Source organism: Bidens hawaiensis, unplaced genomic scaffold (genome assembly GCF_021521415.1).
Source record: "Bidens hawaiensis isolate Kalapana, Puna unplaced genomic scaffold, B.hawaiensis_p1.1 tig00025810_1, whole genome shotgun sequence".
NCBI lineage: Eukaryota > Viridiplantae > Streptophyta > Magnoliopsida > Asterales > Asteraceae > Bidens > Bidens hawaiensis.
In genome coordinates, this window is record NW_027494146.1 from 174,155 (window position 1) to 192,336 (window position 18,182).

Consider the following 18,182-nt stretch of genomic DNA (forward strand, 5'->3'; position numbering starts at 1 on the left):
TATTTCTAACTTATACCACTGAAATCATATATTGTAAGCTATGAATCGTAAACATATAAATGTTGTAACATAAGTTGTGTGTTATAAAAACTATTTTTATTGAAATTATAAAACATATAAGTACACAACATAAAGAATGCGACAAATATGAATATAACAATGAGATATAACAATTATAATTTTGATTAAACCGTTTAATAAAGCAACAATGAAATCCAAACTTCGTGACTTAAACCACCATTTCAATCCAAACATCCATACATTCAGACCATACGTTCATAATAATTTCCTAAAATCCAAAAAAAATTAAAATAACAAAGTTTCAAAATTTTAGAAAATAGCAATGAAGACAATTAATTGCCTTTGTTACTCAATAAATGGTGATTATAACCATTTATTTTAAAACATTCTCTAACTTAAAAGTTAATATTTAAAATTAAATTGTTTATTAGGTGGATAATTTATTTATAGAAATTGTATACTTGATATCCTATATGGACAATCTAGTTAAATGACATGTGAAAATGATATGTTGCTTTAATAGTATAGTAAGATAGTAAGATTACTCATGAGCGATTGTTTGATTATTTTCTTTTACAGCCATAGGTTATGCAATTTTATAATGTCAATAATTAATAACGAAGTTAATTTGATCTAACTATATATTAAAACAACATGATTTTTTCACATGACATCATTCTAGAGCTTCCACATAGGATGCCACATAGATGCCTTGTGAGCAGTTTCCTATTTTATCATCTCTTCTTCTAAACACAATATGGAGCATGAACCCGTTTAGTTATGTTATAACCTATGACTTGGTTTCTCTTCAAATACAACCATCTTCATATGAAGATAACATTTTGTAAAATTTTGAAAAATAAATTATTATGTGATACAAGTCTCGAACCCAAGACCTCATGTTTCAAACAAAAGATGCTTACCAACTCCACTTAAGTAGTTATTACGTTGAATTCTTGACTTATAAATAATATATTGTTAATTCACTTATTCACTTATAATTAATATTAGAAAATCATTAAACAATTAAATCCAATGTTGTATTCAAAGAGACTTTTAGAGATTTATGAATTGTAATATTTTGTTTATCATTATTAATATCTTATGAATCTATAGCGTATGTTATCATGTATATTACTAAATTTAGCTTTTTTGTTGTTTTTTAACCACCCGTGTATCGCACGAGCTATATCCTGGTATTAAAATAAAGGAATAGCGTTGTCTCTATTTTGACAATGACAATAATTTTATTAAACCATTAACATTAATTGGATATGAGAAAGAACTTAATTACAAAAAGACAAGAATAGAGCTTTCATAGATTTTAAATAATTATCTTCATGGTATCTTATGTAATATATAATAGTTGGTTTTCTTAACGTATGTTCTTGGTTTTCTTCGTACAACGTTACAGCATAATGATACTAAATATGTTAACTTTAACCCTAATTTGAACATGCAGAAGGCATTAATCTATATATAAAAAAAGGCTATGTAGTTCGTGAAATCAAATTTAGAGAACAATCGACCAAATATGTTACACGTAATATATCGACCAAATAGTTCGATAGTTTAAATTTGCAATATCAGTCACTAATTTTTCATTTTCCGTTGTAATTAACTCTAGACTAGCCACCAAACATTAGAGTTCTTCTGTTAAATGAAAGAGAATTTAAACGTTCACACGCACACACATATGTTAATAACTTTTATGTATATTGTTTGTTGAATTAATAAGAATTAATACTGTATTCACCTATCACCATATGTATAAAATAAAATCGTTATAAAGTATTTATGATAAAAACCACATTTCTACTTTTTGATAAATGATTTTTTTTTCTTTTTCATATTATGTTAAGATTAAAAATTCTTTTTCTTGAAATTTAAAATAAGTCATCGGATAATTTTCAAAACATAAAAACATTCACTAGGTAAAGGTTTGATACTTGGATTTGATCCATCTGTTGGCACTTGATGATGGTACACTTCCATATGTTAAGAGGATCGAATCATCAGATATTTGTTTTGCCCCATCATGGGTGGTATGGCATCTTTGGGGTCTAAATCACTTAAGTGTTTAATTTGTATTCTATCTATAAAATATGAGGAAACATGTGGACTTTACGATATAACAAATGAAATATATATAGTTTTTTATAGGGATATATATAGTTTTGTCACCAAGGTGCTGTTTATTTTTTCAGAGGTAAAATGTCTGTAGTTTGCGGACCACATCTGCAGAAATCTATAGCAGAAGAGGCGGACCAAACCTCTGCACTCTGCAAGAAGAATACTGTTTGTTTTTTAACGTCTGCAGACTGCTAAAACTTTCAATATAAGTTCTATACCAAAAACACAAATTATCCAGCAACAATTAAAAATATATAAATCCAAATTTTATACCTCTGAACTAGCAAATTATAAAACTTACATTAACAATTTTCCACATGAATGTTTTTTCCTCCAAAAGTTTCTTCAATTGTTTTCAAAAGTAGATGGTTCATACATAATGAATTGAACGAGCCAAAACTCGAGCTTAAAACAACTCACAAGCCGATGACATAAACCTAAACTTTCTACAAACCTTTTTCAACTAAAAACTTTCTATAGATTTTTTATAATCCTTAACATTCTACAAACTTTTTTCAACTAAAAACTAATAATACTTGAACAATTATGCAAAATTATAATTGAACAAAAAAAAACTAATCAATTAACAACTCAATTGAACAAATCAATTAACAAGAATTCAAATAACAATAACTTAATAACTTAATTGATATCTGATGGAAATAATGAGTTTAGAAGAGGTTGGAAGACTATGGTCCAAATCTGCACCAAGAAGAGGGCGCTCAAACGTTTTTTAATGAAACGTCTTCGAAAAAACAAACAGTCTGCAAAGGGCAATGTCTACGCGTGGTCTGCGCGCTGCAGACAAAAGAGGCCAGGAAGATCTTTTGTTAAAAAAAAAACACCACCCAAGTGTTTTGAGATTTTTTTTATGTATATATATTTTATAATTAATAAAGTTAGTCCCATGAAATGTTTTTTTTATGAAATGATAAGTGACCAATTAATGTAATATTATAGGAAACAGTATGTGCATATTTATAGCGTGTTTACAGTCTATAAAACAATTTAAACATGTTAACAACTTAGTTTTATAGTGGGTTTTTAAGCTTTTATGATGCGGTTAGAATAGCATGTCAAATCGCAATAACAAACCTTATGCTTATATGATTATTAGTGAAAAGCTTTGGAACCAAAAGGTTCAAAACCTCATAGTTTACAATAGTTTATATATATATTAAAAAAATACATTCTAGTTTCTTTCTATAGGTTCATTTTTCTATTTTTATAAATAACAAGCCATTATAGAATTTTCTTATCAATAAAATAATTCAATAATAAAATAAATATTTAACATTAAATTTAATACATTTTTAGTAATGTTTTAATTACATGTTTTTACACATACGTTGAATACATTAAAATATGTTGTGTAACCCTACTTATTTTCAAGAGATGATCATACTTGTACTTTGTTGTTTTAAATTTTATATGTTTATTGGATGATTTCTATATTTCCACCCGTGACGATCACGGACAAATTTGATTCACTTTCAAAATTTATATTCTGGCCAATTTTGCAAATCTAGATATTATCAAACAATGAAGGTATCGAAATCAAAATGGATAACATTATGCCATATCTAACACATTTCATATTAACCTATTATCGATCAAATAAGTAATAATTTTTTATTCTATTTTTGAGTGTTTGCGTTTATTTGATTTTAACATAGTCTTAACAATAATATATGTTTTCATATATTTTATATTTTTCTCACCATTCCGTCCATCCCAAAGTATCTATGTATTCCAAGTCTTTATCCTCTTTACATCAAGGTTTGTAATTTTATATTTTATTACTTTTTAAGTTACCCTCACTATAAGTTGTTTATAGCATGAGCTAAATACCATTTATGCATTATCAACCTAACCCACTTGTTCTTATGAAGAATGGCCAAAAGTCAAATTAAGGTTAGCGGGTCCGCCGTACCTATTTTTTAAACGAATATAATATTCTAGCGTTTCTTGTGTTGTTGATTTTACTATGCTCTGTTGTGATTGTGAAACATTTTTGTAAAGGAAAGAATAATACAACAAATAGAGACGCACAAATATAACTATATATGATCTTTCATGATAAAAAAACATTTTAATTTATGATTCTCTCCCTCCCTCCCTCTGTGTGTGTATTAATCATAATCTATTATTTTACAGTTTAACAAATTTTATAAGAGCATCGCTCATCATTTTAAGGCTGTGTCATCGCTCATCGCTCATCAACTATCTGTTTTAGGTCAAGCAAGAAACGGATGCATCAACATTGTCTATAAGGAAATATTTGATGGTTTATGAAGTTTATGTTATAAAGTTTTAAATTTTGTTTGTAAGCATTCTACTATGTAACTTCATTTTTTGTAAGCTCGTGTTTTGCAGTACTTTCTTTCTATATAAATATCAATTGCAGTTTTATATCATAGTGACATCTCAAAAAACATATTAAAAAATATCTTGTCGTTTGAAATTATATGTGTGTACTTGACAACTTCTATATTTACACCCGTGTCATACACAGGTCAATAATCTAGTGTTTATTAAAAAAAAAAGAAAAGAACGAAATTAAGAAAAAACCCAACATCCTGGAAATAAACTATTTTAACCAAATGGAAGATCATTAGCAATAGCTTCTAGCTTGTTCCACACTTTAACGTCTTCATGTTGTCCCCGGTCTAGTCAGGTTAGGTCGAATTATAAAATCGGATGCTCCTGCATCATTTTATACCGAATGTTTAATATGTTTCAAATCATACTAGTGCGAAACACAAGCCACGAACCAAATAGAAACCAGATTGTTAGTAATTTTGGTTTGGTTGGTTTCAGTTTTTCATGACTTGATTATAGTTTATAATAATTTAAAACAATGCATTATACAGAACAATGTTGTTTTATTTTTATCTAAAGTTTTATTATGCTTTTTCACAAAATAGTAAAATAATATTATTTTATATAAATTATCGTTTTGTTTGTTTATTAAAAGTTTGGAACACGACAATAAGCAGGGACATAAAAAGTGTGGCAAACAACGTAGAAATTACTTTACATGCTCTAAAAACACTAAATTAGTGTACATCTTTTTTCCAATAGATTTTGGAATGTTTCAAAACATGCAGTTAGGCAGTTAGCTAAGGTTGAATATGTAAACTTTCATATTATGTTGTATGTCTCTAAACATTTAGCAGGGACTCGACGTCTGAGTGGTTCAGTTCGGTTACTGAGCAACACAGATAACTGTTTGGTTGGTACCGAGCCATTAGTTCAGTTAAGTCGTGGCCAATAGGACATGAAAACTAGTTTTATTGGCCCGTTAAAGATAAAATATTATCCAAATCGACCCGTTAAGTATAATCATGGATTCACGTCAAAGTTATCCTCCAAAATGGCACAAATCAGTTTTATAACTAGTTTTATTGGCCCAAATGGTCACCCTTGATCTCAAGCCCATTTTGTATATCATCTAAGTTTAAAAAATTGTCGAACCAAGCAAGATAAAGTTAAAGTTGTTGAACCCATCTTCAACTAAATTACCCTCTTCTCATCCACGTGAAAATCTGTATCTGGACGCAAAACCGAACCGGGCCCACTGGGTTTTACAGTAGACCTTCGGGCGGCGGGTTTTCTCAGCGCTGTCTGCAATTGCAGATGTATAGGGTCGTCTTTTGCATTGGTTTACCCCAGAGAGCCGGGGTTTTATTCGTTGGTCACTAAAAAAGTAATCACTTGAAGTCCAAATATAAGGTAATTAATACTTTTAAAACTGACATCCAACTCTCCCATATTTTAATCTTGTTTTCACAAGTCTTAATTTCTGAATCTTCACGGTTGGGCTATGATACAAACTTAAAGCCCAAAGGTTTTGGGTTTCATAGTCTGGGCGTTAAACCTTGCAACACCAATATTACTCTTTTTTTTCTTTGTTTTTTTTAAGGTGTAACACAGTTTAGTTTTTTAATATATTTCCGGGCAAAACTTCTTACCATAATAAGGCTGAGGGGTGTGGGGCTTCAACGGGGGCGCGAGAGCCCCTTCGCTCGCGCCCCCAGGCGCGAGCACCACACCACCGGGGCGCGAGAGGGGCGCGAGCACGAAAAACAAAGCAGGCGCAAGCCTGTTAGCGGGACCAAGTTGGCGTAAAGGGACATTGGGAAGGGAGAAAGAGCCGTTGGACATGATAAATGAGCCGTTGGGCTCTTATTTAATAAAAAAAAAAAACGTTTTTTCTTCCTATATATAACCCATTTCACATAAAACAATTACCACAACTTCAAAAAAAAACCCAAAATCAACCCATCTTCCAAACTTTTTTTTAAAAACATGGCTGGAAATTGGTACCCAAACCTAGATTCAGATTATATTGACGACGATTTATGGTTGTCACCGCACCAACCGATGTTTTATTCGGAGCCGCAACAATCATCCGGCTTTCAACCATCCAACATACAACCGTCTCCTAACTTTGTTGTTCCGGAGACACAAGAATCACACGGTGAAGCTACGGGACAAAGAAGACGCGTCCACCGGAAAAAACAAGTTGCAACGGACGGGTCGGGACCGGCTTCGACTCCGAGGACGAAACGGAAAACCACTCCGTGGTCATCGGATGAGAAGGAAGCCTTGTGTCGGGCTTGGATAGTCATTTCTGAGGATCGGCGTTGCGGTAATTGTTTTAACGTTTTAAAAAATGATTTTTAATAAAAAAGTTAAATAAAAAAGTTAAATGACTTACAAATTTATTTATTCATTTTGCAGCCGACTACCAAAAGAGCAAGATTTTTTGGACAAAGGTTAGGGAGACGTTCTATACGCTCGTTGGGAGTGCAGAGCGGAACGCCGATATGATTTCGGGTCGGTGGTCCGAAATCAGAAAATTTGTCGGCTTGTTTACTAATCTTTTCAACAGGAACAGCGGTCGTATGAGACCAAGTGGCAGTGATGATTTGGCGGTTTACAATTTCACTGTCGAAGAGTGGAAGCAGGAGTGTTTGCGGAGGTATGGGACGGTGAAGACGTGGGACGATGTAAAGTTGTGGGAGAGGTTGAAAAGGTGTTCCAAGTGGGTTGAGCTGGTTGCGCCGGACGTTGATGCGGAAGTACGGCCGAAACGGACTAAAACAAGTTCGTCCGGAGCGTATAGCACTTCAATCGGGTCGGATTGCCGCGTTGGATTCGACCTAAACATTGCGGGGGAGGAAACGTCTTCACCGCCGAGGAGGCGGCCATTGGGACGGGACGCCAAGGGGAAAAAACCGGCTGAGGGGGAAGCCGTAAACATCGCCAATCTTGTTGAATCCCTCAATAAATTCAACAAAACCATGGAGGTGGTCTCTAATGACAAAAAGGAAAAAAGTCGAATGAGAGATTTGGACTTCCTTACTAGATACTTCAGTAACCTAAATCCGGTCGATCAAATGCTAATGGAAAAGCAAAAGGAACGTATCCGAAAGAGGTTGATCGAAGAAGACCAAGCCGAAGAATAAGAATAATGTTTTTTTTAGTACTTTTATTTTTATTTTATTTTTAGATATTAATGTGTTTTTTCATTAATGTGTGTTTTTTTTAATAATTTATGAGTTTTTTTAATAATACGTTTTTTGAATATATTTATAAAAAAATTAAAAAAAAAAATCCGCTGGAGCCCTTCCACACCAGGGCCAGGGGCTCCAACACCCCCCTTATCCAGTTTCTCTCTCTGCCACACGTCATAATATTATTGGCTGGAGCCCCCACTGGAGCCCCCATTAGAGCCCCCCACACCCCTTAGCCTAAGTTGTTGATATCTTTTATTTACTGCCACAAGTATGAAACCGAAAAGAACAATAATATTAAAATTAAAAAAAAATAATAAAAAAGACTAATGGTTTCGATATCAAGAAGACTTTGTACACGTTACATTAAATGTTTGTTTGGTCATGTGAACGTGACTATGGTATTGTGATACCTCATAACTAATTTATTTTATAACGAAAGTCGTTATCGGTCCTCTTGATTGGATCCATCGATTCTGAAACGTTTTAATATATATAAAACATGTAAAATGAATAGTAATCACATTAGATGATATTTTAGATGCACCTAAAAGTAATGCTGTAGAAAAAATTACTAGTCGGGCGGTAGAATAGAAAAAATCCGGATTTTTTCTATTCTACCGCCCGACTAGCAATTTTTTCTACAGCATTACTTTTAGGTGCATCTAAAATATCATCTAATGTGATTACTATTCATTTTACATGTTTTATATATATTAAAACGTTTCAGAATCGATGGATCCAATCAAGAACGGATTTTTTCTATTCTACCGCCTGACTAGCAATTTTTTCTACAGCATTACTTTTAGGTGCATCTAAAATATCATCTAATGTGATTACTATTCATTTTACATGTTTTATATATATTAAAACGTTTCAGAATCGATGGATCCAATCAACAGGACCGATAACGACTTTCGTTATAAAATAAATTAGTTATGAGGTATCACAATACCATAGTCACGTTCACATGACCAAACAAACATTTAATGTAACGTGTACAAAGTCTTCTTGATATCGAAACCATTAGTCTTTTTTATTATTTTTTTTAATTTTAATATTATTGTTCTTTTCGGTTTCATACTTGTGGCAGTAAATAAAAGATATCAACAACTTAGGCTAAGGGGTGTGGGGGGCTCTAATGGGGGCTCCAGTGGGGGCTCCAGCCAATAATATTATGACGTGTGGCAGAGAGAGAAACTGAATAAGGGAGGTGTTGGAGCCCCCGTTGGAGCCCCTGGCCCTGGTGTGGAGGGGCTCCAGCGGATTTTTATTTTTTATTTTTTTATAAATATATTCAAAAAACGTATTATTAAAAAAACTCATAAATTATTAAAAAAAACACACATTAATGAAAAAACACATTAATATCTAAAAATAAAAATAAAAGTACTAAAAAAAACATTATTCTTATTCTTCGGCTTGGTCTTCTTCGATCAACCTCTTTCGGATACGTTCCTTTTGCTTTTCCATTAGCATTTGATCGACCGGATTTAGGTTACTGAAGTCTCTAGTAAGGAAGTCCAAATCTCTCATTCGACTTTTTTCCTTTTTGTCATTAGAGACCACCTCCATGGTTTTGTTGAATTTATTGAGGGATTCAACAAGATTGGCGATGTTTACGGCTTCCCCCTCAGCCGGTTTTTTCCCCTTGGCGTCCCGTCCCAATGGCCGCCTCCTCGGCGGTGAAGACGTTTCCTCCCCCGCAATGTTTAGGTCGAATCCAACGCGGCAATCCGACCCGATTGAAGTGCTATACGCTCCGGACGAACTTGTTTTAGTCCGTTTCGGCCGTACTTCCGCATCAACGTCCGGCGCAACCAGCTCAACCCACTTGGAACACCTTTTCAACCTCTCCCACAACTTTACATCGTCCCACGTCTTCACCGTCCCATACCTCCGCAAACACTCCTGCTTCCACTCTTCGACAGTGAAATTGTAAACCGCCAAATCATCACTGCCACTTGGTCTCATACGACCGCTGTTCTTGTTGAAAAGATTAGTAAACAAGCCGACAAATTTTCTGATTTCGGACCACCGACCCGAAATCATATCGGCGTTCCGCTCTGTACTCCCAACGAGCGTATAGAATGTCTCCCTAACCTTTGTCCAAAAAATCTTGCTCTTTTGGTAGTCGGCTGCAAAATGAATAAATAAATTTGTAAGTCATTTAACTTTTTTATTAAAAATCATTTTTTAAAACGTTAAAACAATTACCGCAACGCCGATCCTCATAAATGACTATCCAAGCCCGACACAAGGCTTCCTTCTCATCCGATGACCACGGAGTGGTTTTCCGTTTCGTCCTCGGAGTCGAAGCCGGTCCCGACTCGTCCGTTGCAACTTGTTTTTTTCCGGTGGACGCGTCTTCTTTGTCCCGTAGCTTCACCGTGTGATTCTTGTGTCTCCGGAACAACAAAGTTAGGAGACGGTTGTATGTTGGATGGTTGAAAGCCGGATGATTGTTGCGGCTCCGAATAAAACATCGGTTGGTGCGGTGACGACCATAAATCGTCGTCAATATAATCTGAATCTAGGTTTGGGTACCAATTTCCAGCCATGTTTTTAAAAAAAAGTTTGGAAGATGGGTTGATTTTGGGTTTTTTTTGAAGTTGTGGTAATTGTTTTATGTGAAATGGGTTATATATAGGAAGAAAAAACTTTTTTTTTTATTAAATAAGAGCCCAACGGCTCATTTATCATGTCCAACGGCTCTTTCTCCCTTCCCAATGTCCCTTTACGCCAACTTGGTCCCGCTAACAGGCTTGCGCCTGCTTTGTTTTTCGTGCTCGCGCCCCTCTCGCGCCCCGGTGGTGTGGTGCTCGCGCCTGGGGGCGCGAGCGGAGGGGCTCTCGCGCCCCCGTTGAAGCCCCACACCCCTCAGCCTTAACGTGTAATCAATCCTCTCAGACAACGTGGCAGTGGTCCAATCATAGTACTCAGCTTTACTATTATTTTCATTTTACACATTTTTCTTTGTTTTATTTCACTTTTAATCCCTTCTTTTTAATGTCCTTATATAAATTTAAACCAAATTCGTTTTTTTTTTCTCTTTTTTTTTTACAAACGAAATTCGAACCCAACACCTTACTTTTTCAGCCAGATTCATTTATCAGTCTGTGAATTCATTAAGCGTCTCCAACAATTTGATTACGGATTCCCTGATGTGCGTTCTAACAATTCTAGGTTTAATATGTAAGGCCATTGATGTTGTTTTCCAACTCGTCGGATTAGGGGATATTTTATAACCTAAATTTTCAACCGACCCGACCCAAATATAGTCAACATCAAGTCAATTTACATGTACTCATCTAGTTCCACATACCTCACCAATAACTCTTTAATTAACATTTAGCTGTTAAAAGAAAAACAAAATTGCCATATAATAAAAAAAATGTGCAATACTTAATATCAAAAAAACACAAGTAATTTTGACCTGGGAACCAACTGATAACCGTGAAACACATCATTCACAACATCTTCATTAGTCCAATCACCATGTCAGATCTATCAACATTCCACTAAATAACCAGCCAATAAAACGATACATTTCCCGACCCATTTGCTGCTAAATTGTCACGAACGTTAGCCAAAACCGAAAAAACCGAAAATTATGGCCGGTTATCGGATCATAAATAGCATCGACATTCGACAACACTGCTTTCTCTTTCTTATTGACCCATCTTTAACATGTAAATCAACCCTCTCCGACAACATACTAAGCTTTCCTCTTATTTTCCTTTAACCCCTTAATCTTTACTTTAATTACACTTTTAACCCCTCCTTTCCAATCTCCCACTATATATCACACCACTAGCACAACACTCTTGCGACTATTATTATTAACATCAACATACAAAGCTCTCACCTTCATACTTCTTTGACCACTTTAGCATTCAAGTTCTTTAAACTTGCTGACCATAATAATAATCATAATAATAATAATTCAATTATTATTGTTGTTGTTGTTGTTACTATTATTATTATGGGCTTTCCAATGGGATACACAGAAGTATACCTCCCAAAATTCTTAATATATTTTTTAACAATCTTGGGATTAATCCGAAAGCTTATTTCCACCATTTTTCGCTTCATCGGCTTATCCGATTTCCTAGAACCCGAGTTTTCGACCAATTCGACACAACCCGAGGCATTAAACCCGGTCCAATCGGCTTCGGCTTTGATACTCGGTGAATTGCTTCCAGTAGTGAAGTATTCGGACCTTGTGGACCCACCAGAGAGTTGTGCTGTGTGTTTGTATGAGTTTGAGGCTCGAGATGAGGTCCGCCGGTTGACGAATTGCCGCCATATATTCCACCGGTCGTGTTTGGACCGGTGGATGGACCATGATCAAAAGACGTGTCCGCTTTGTAGGTCACCTTTTGTTTCGGACGAGTTGAGGGAGTCGTTTAATGAGAGGTTGTGGGCGGTTTCGGGTGTTGGTGATTATTACGGTTTAGAAGTAGATTATTAGCTTTTAACAAGGTTTAAAAAAAAATGAAAATGTAGACAGTTGAATTAAAATATTTTATTTTTGAATTTTAATGTTTGTGTATAGATGAAAGGAAATGAAAAGATTCATTGTTGAAGTTCATGGTTATTATGGTTGTTTTAATTTTAGTTTTGGATTTTTTTTATAATATAATTTAGTTTTTGAGCATCCACAACGATGAACGAAGACGGACCGGTCATGTCAACACAATGACCATCCTCTCTTCTTATTTCCGTCTTCTATTCTCTCTACTCTTCTACATTCTTCCTCACAAAGTCGGTTCGTAGATTGCCATATACTAGGATGAGCAAACCGAGTATTGTCAATATTCGATACTAGCTTTTTGAGTTTACCGATTTTCTAGAACAATAATCTCGATACGATACAGATACGGAGCTTATTCCTACCGTCTAAAGTCACAAACGTTCAACATTATCTCTCTTTCCTTTCTCCGACCTGGCTGTCAGTTTGGATCTGGACAAGCAAGCGTTGCATCGTTGTGAGTGCTCTTACAATTGGTTTTAAGCACACATGAATTCAAGCTGATATAAGCTAGTTAACTAATTAAGTTAATTATATAGTCAAATGATAAAACAGAATAAACTATGACTTATGTTTTATTTATAAAAAAATATATACTACAACTTTTCCAACATATAATATTTTACTTATAAAAGTTAAAAACAATATAAAAATTAGTTTTAATGTCGATTTAGTTCAATTAATTATGTTACTTATTATACACGCATAAGTCATAACTATAGCTAAACCATAAAAATCGGTATAAAAAACCCAAAAACCAAACGATCTATTCGTCTATTGGTTCGGTTTTTTCTATTTAAGGTTCGATCGTGTGATATTTGTTTTTACTTTTAAACTTATTGATCGGTCCGTTCAACGGTAAAGGATCCGGTGTTTGACCCATTTTCTGTCCATGAGGTCCCCCACGGTTCGAATCCGATAAAGACAATGCCCTCATGTGGGGGATGTATGTTATTTTAAACTTTCAAACTTCGCTACTTAATAATAATAATTTTTAATATGTATATATTCAAAAGAAATATAAATTCAAATGGTCATACTTATATGTGTAGACTTGTCGTGTAAGTGTTGGACTTATTATAATTTTCTTTATTATTAAATAAATATTCTCAAGTATTTAATATCATAAGCTAACACAAATGAGTTAGTTAAGCATGAATTATGGTGTAATGAAAAGGGGTGTAAATGAGTCGAGACGTTTGCGAGTTATCTGAGCTCGGATCGATAAAAAGCTCGAAACAAGACGAGCTTTTACGAGCATGCGCATCAAATAAAACTCGGTTAGTTACCGACCCGAGCTCGAGCTTTGTATAGGAAGCTCGTTTAGGCTCGTCGAGTTTTGACGAACCTTGTGTGTTTTTAAGTTTTACCTCTTTTAGACTTCCATCTATCAGTTTTACATTACCCATTCTAGCTCGAGCCAAGCTTTGGCTCATTTAAATTACTACACGAGTTTGAGCCGAGCTTAGTCTCGTTTAAATGTTTTCTCAAAATTTATTAAAAAATAATTAAAATTACATAAAAATTAATTAATGAGTAAAACATGAGTTGAGCCCGAGTTTGAAAAAACAACTGAAAAGCCGAGTTCGAGCTTAAGAAAAAAAAAGCTTGAAACAAGCCAAGTTCCAGCTCAAGTCCTCATAAATTAAAACGAGTCAAGCTCGGGATCGACACACATGTCAGTAATAACTATTAGGGTACTTTAAAAAAATGTAATAAGTTGTCTCTCTTTTTAACTTTTCACATATGTAAACTTTTACTATTTAATCTAGCTATTTAGCAACCTAGGTTTTTCAATAATAAAATAAAATAGAGAAAAAGAATACCGATGAAGAGTGTTGGCCAAACTGCCGTAATGTCGTGGTCGGTCACATCTTCTACCCACCCCACCATTGATACATTGTTGTCTATCACTCCAAACTTAGTTTTGAATACAAGAAACTCTTTTATATAAAAGCACCGATAGCGGTAGCGAATCTTACGGTTTGAGGTGGACGACGGCTTCAGGCCTGATCTCATAGTATGACCCACAATATTTTTTATAAAAGATTAAATATACGTGTTTTTTTTTTTAATTTGCATATTTAAATAGAACCAATAACTACAGTCCGGATCACATGTAAGCCCGTGTCATAAACAATTCACCCAATTTAAGTTCATTTAAAACTTTAAGCTAAAAAGTTTAAATTTAGGGCCCATATTTTTACTCCATCACATTTTTCATATGTTCTAACCTGTTTTTTTAATAGAAGAAATTCTCTGCCTCTTTCTTCTCACCTCCCGCTCTTTTTCACCTAGACGTCAATCATTTTCAAACATTAATCAAAATGCTCTAAGCTAAGGACAAGAAAATACATCATGTGTAAGAATAAGATTATAAGTTACGAGTTTTAAGTTCTATATTGCTATGCATTTATACTATCTAAAGACTAACAAGTAAAAACTAAGTAAGAAGTAAAAACTAAGAGTTACAATCTGTGAACGAACCGAGACATGGTTTGGATGGCTTAATGTAACTCATTTTATTAAACACATTAAACCGCACATGAAACACATTTAATATTTTAGATAATAGCATTTAGAATAAACTGCGATTTTTGTCAATATGGGTTGTCCAAATCTGTAGTTTTAGTCATATAATTTTAAATTTGTGATTTTCGTTCATGTGGTTTCATTTCACTTGCAATCAAATCTGAATTCACTAATCCCGCTAAGTTTAGTCGTTAAACCCATCAGCGTGTCCTTCACGTGAGGGCAGTTTTGTCCTTTTTCTCCCCAAATAAATCCCAGTTCCAATTTGCAAGCCCCCTCACGTGAGGGGCTGGGTGTATTTTGGGGGAAAAGGGGACAAACTGCCCCTTACGTGAAGAATACGCTGATGGGTTTAACGACCAGACTTAATGAGATTAGTGAATTCAGGTTTAATTGCAAGTTAAATGAAACCATATGGACGAACATCACAAATTTAAAACTATTTGACTAAAATCGTAGATTTAAACAAATCATATGGACCAAAAATTAGCAGCTCACTCTAGTATTTGTAAACGTTTATAACATTATAATCTTTAGAGTGGATAGAATCATCTTGATGATAGAGTTGCCAAATGTGAAACTTCTATTCCCATTTTTTATTATCAACTTTTAGTTGTATTTTATAAAACTAACTTTAATTAATATAGACTTTTGCTTTGAATTGATGAAATCCTAGACCTTTTTTCTAAACGCGTTCATCACCTCATCATCTTAGGATTGAACAAACACGTTTCATCTTTTTTTTTTCTCTCTTTTCCTTTAACGACAAATTTATTTATAAACCCAACTAGTAAGAAACTTAGGCAGAACGCGACAAAATTACAAACCCATATGGATATGCGACCTTGAATAACATGTAAAACACTAAAAATAGAAACACACGAAATCAAAATACGCAAAACAAATAAGAAAAATCGATAGGGAGCGAGACGAGAGTCACGAGACCAAACTCCCATGGATCTACCCTAAAACCCATTGCACTATACCATATATGTAAAGCGACCTAACTGTCATTCTGCAACTTCAAAATTCAGCATGATCTGCCGATAGCCTAACCGTTCCTTCCGATCCCTAAAGCCTTTGTAAGGTATTAATTAAAAATAATAGTTCTTTTTTTCGTATGTCGATTATTCTCTGTATTTTTAAATCCAGTGAATTTGATCCATTTATGCACAAAAGAAAAAGGGTCTTTTTCCTTCTAGAGTCTAGACATCAACAATCCATCCAAACTGTAAGTAGGGTACTTGCATGTTGCTAATGTGAACCTTTTCAAGTTTTTATGATCCATCATCATTTGCTACCTTTTATTCACTAACACTGCATTCTCGGGTTTAAAATATAAGGAAAAAAAATGATAAAACTGAATAGGGGAAGAAAGAAAAAGAAATTATATATTTAAAAGACATTATCGAGCTAAAATAAAAAAAAGAAAAGAAAGTGTTAATTACATTCTTAAGTTAGATAGGAATGAAAAGATAGGAAATAAATTTGTAACTTTACAATTATGTCCTCATTATTGAGTTAGATATGAAGGAAAAGATAGGGTAAATTAGTAATATTGTATATGGCTATAAACTTTTCTTCCGAATCAGGCCATATTTGGCTGGAAAGTTTTGGAGGAAAAAAACCCTAACTTTTCTTTCCATTCTCTTTCTTTTAATGAAAAAACTCAAGAATGAAAAAAAAAAATTTCCTATCTTTTCTTTTCCAAACTCTTAAATAAAAAACTCAAGAATACAGTGTAAGAACCTAAAATTAAAATAATAATAACAATAATAATAAATCACAAATTGTTACAGAAAGTAGTTTTATTTTCTTTCCTTTGAAACTTGAAAACTTTACATAATGTCATTTTATAGAATTGTTAAAATAGTAAAAGTTAAAAAAAATAATATTAAATATATGAAAAGATAAGAAGCAAGAAGGTTCCTTGGGTGGGATCGAATCCAATCTGGAAAGCTCTTCCTAGTAATCATCCTAATTAAGATTAACGCGTAATGGTCTACTAGGATTCTAGGCTAGTCAACTTTCAACAACCTTCACCTTTTCTTTTCTTATTTCCTATTGACTAGGCTAGTCAACTTTCAACAACCTTCACCTTTTCTTTTCTTATTTCCTATTGACTATTATTCAATTCCTTTCTAAATGTAATACATTACTATAAAAATAAGTTATGCCGATAAGCCTTTACACTACGTTCTCGAGTCTTATTTAACGAGGAGAGGGAAAGGAAGAGAAATTATGACAAAAAAGAAAGTTAGAGAAAGGAAAATATATAATTTTATTTCGTGTTTTTGAGTTTGATGAAAAGAAAATCAAACATTTTAGATGTTCCAGGGTTAAGATGAAAAGAATAGAAAGATACAATTTTCCTATTACAATTTTCCTATTATACTCTTTAAGTAAACTATTAATAGGAGTTAGATATGAGGGTAATTTTAGAATTGATAGGAAATTATTATTAGACAAAAGTATTTTCTCTTGTAATCGCTCCAATTTGGGTGGATGATTATAAGCTAAATTTTCCAGCATTTTTCCTTCTTTCCCTTCCCCTTCTCTTCTTATAAAATCTCTGAGACATGATTTTTTCATATTTTCCTCTCTTTTCCTTCCTCTCCCCTTGTTAAATGATACTCGTGAGATATGTAAGGGGAAGGGGAGATTTGGACTAAAGACCGCAAGGTCTCGACTTTGAACTTGTTTCCAATCGGGTTTACAGCAGGGGGGAGCTTTGGTGGCAGGTTTTCCCATGAACAAAAGATGATGGATTTGGGGTACCCAGTGCTATATATGACTGCAGACGTATATGGTTATCTTTTGCCACTAGGTTACCTTATGTAGCTAGACTTTATTTGTTGGTCGTTCAAAAAATTAAAAAAAAAACATAAACCAACTTATTTTTATAAAAAAATTCCCAACAAAATTCATACATGTAATTCTAATGGATTTTAGAAAAATTTCCAACAAAAAGAGCTAGCCTTAGTTTTGCTACTGTATTGCAGCAAAATAGTAACAATACGATTTTCCATTGGAAAATTTTTGCTAGCTCTCCTTTTGCTTTCGATGCATTTAAGTGTCTTGCCCCCGATATGGTTACATTTCTGAAAAGAGTTCAGTGGGTCGTGCACAGTAACTCACAACGCCGAAGAACGATAACTTTGTTTTCATTAGGATCCGTTTTGCCATTCAAAAGGGGGTGACGGCGTAACTTGTTGCCCGCTTATCTTTTTTTTTTTTTGAAACATAAACTCCATTCACCAAAAAAACGCCACTAGCAAGTCCTCAACTAAAGGACCCCTAGGGAAACCAAAGTTACATCATGCCAAACGGGTACTTACACCAATCATTCCACTGTAAATGTTTTAATCTAGATCTATGCCGGACCCAAAAAAATGAACACGACTTAATCGTTTCCACCGCTTCAATTGCTCTCCGTGCTT

General features: G+C 33.9%; 1 pseudogene; it reads left to right on the top strand.

The window, feature by feature from the left end:
- The first annotated feature begins 11,620 nt into the window (after positions 1–11,620).
- Positions 11,621–12,248, top strand: LOC143572352 (brassinosteroid-responsive RING protein 1 pseudogene; annotated as a pseudogene).
- Positions 12,249–18,182: the final 5,934 nt, after the last annotated feature.